Below are 898 nucleotides of genomic sequence, written 5' to 3' on the forward strand. Positions count from 1 at the left end.
ACTGATAAAATAATTGGGGAAAAAAAGGAATAATACCAAGACAGCAATTAGAAAGCCTGAAGATTAATACCAAGACATCAGAAATAGATAATATGTGGAAAGGGCAAAGAAATACAATTGAATCAATGAAAAACTGAATTACTGAGCTTAAAAAAAAAAATTCTCGAGTGTAGTCCTGATGGACCAGCAGTGACAGCTCACGTCGTCTTCTCCCTGAGAAACACGTCTAGTCCCGTGCACTGTGCCGTTCTAAGATAGACGAGAGCGATGGCAGGGAGCCTCTCTTGGGCTGGCAGAGGCCTGTGGGGCTGGGTGCCCTTGGCCCACAGAAGTTTCTTTCTGGGTGCTCCTAGAATGTTCCATGTAAGGCTCACCCTCCCACCCCCTAAAGTGGTTGATCGTTGGAACGAGAAGAGGGCCATATTCAGGGTGTATGACAACATTGGGATTCTGGGTAACTTTGAAAAGCACCCCAAAGAACTGATCATGGGTCCCAAATGGCTTCGAGGTTGGAAGGGGAATGAATTACAACGTTGTATCAGGAAGAAGAAAATGGTTGGGAATCGAATGTTCATTGATGACCTGCACAAACTTAACAAACGCATCAACTATCTTTACAAACACTTTAATCGATGTGGAAAGTACTGGTAGAAGAGAAGACTGAAGGCTGTGAAAGTGTCCTATCACCTTGAAGTTCTGGATCCATGCCTTGAGCCTGCTTGCTCCGGTATTCTGTGTTGTTGCTGATGGAGCTCCTCACTGCACTTCTACCCTATCTGCCATCTTGTTTGTTCTACCCAGATCATCAGTTTTACATTCAACAAATCATATACTTTGTTTCATTACAATGATTGTAATCCCTTCCATGTACCATCAGTTAACAGTATTTCTCTGTATT

General features: G+C 43.1%; 1 pseudogene; it reads left to right on the forward strand.

Moving 5' to 3' along the window:
* The first annotated feature begins 267 nt into the window (after positions 1 to 267).
* On the forward strand, positions 268 to 651 carry LOC102837955 (annotated as a pseudogene).
* Positions 652 to 898: the final 247 nt, after the last annotated feature.

This window comes from Chrysochloris asiatica, unplaced genomic scaffold (genome assembly GCF_000296735.1).
Source record: "Chrysochloris asiatica unplaced genomic scaffold, ChrAsi1.0 scaffold00494, whole genome shotgun sequence".
NCBI classification, from domain to species: Eukaryota; Metazoa; Chordata; class Mammalia; order Afrosoricida; family Chrysochloridae; genus Chrysochloris; species Chrysochloris asiatica.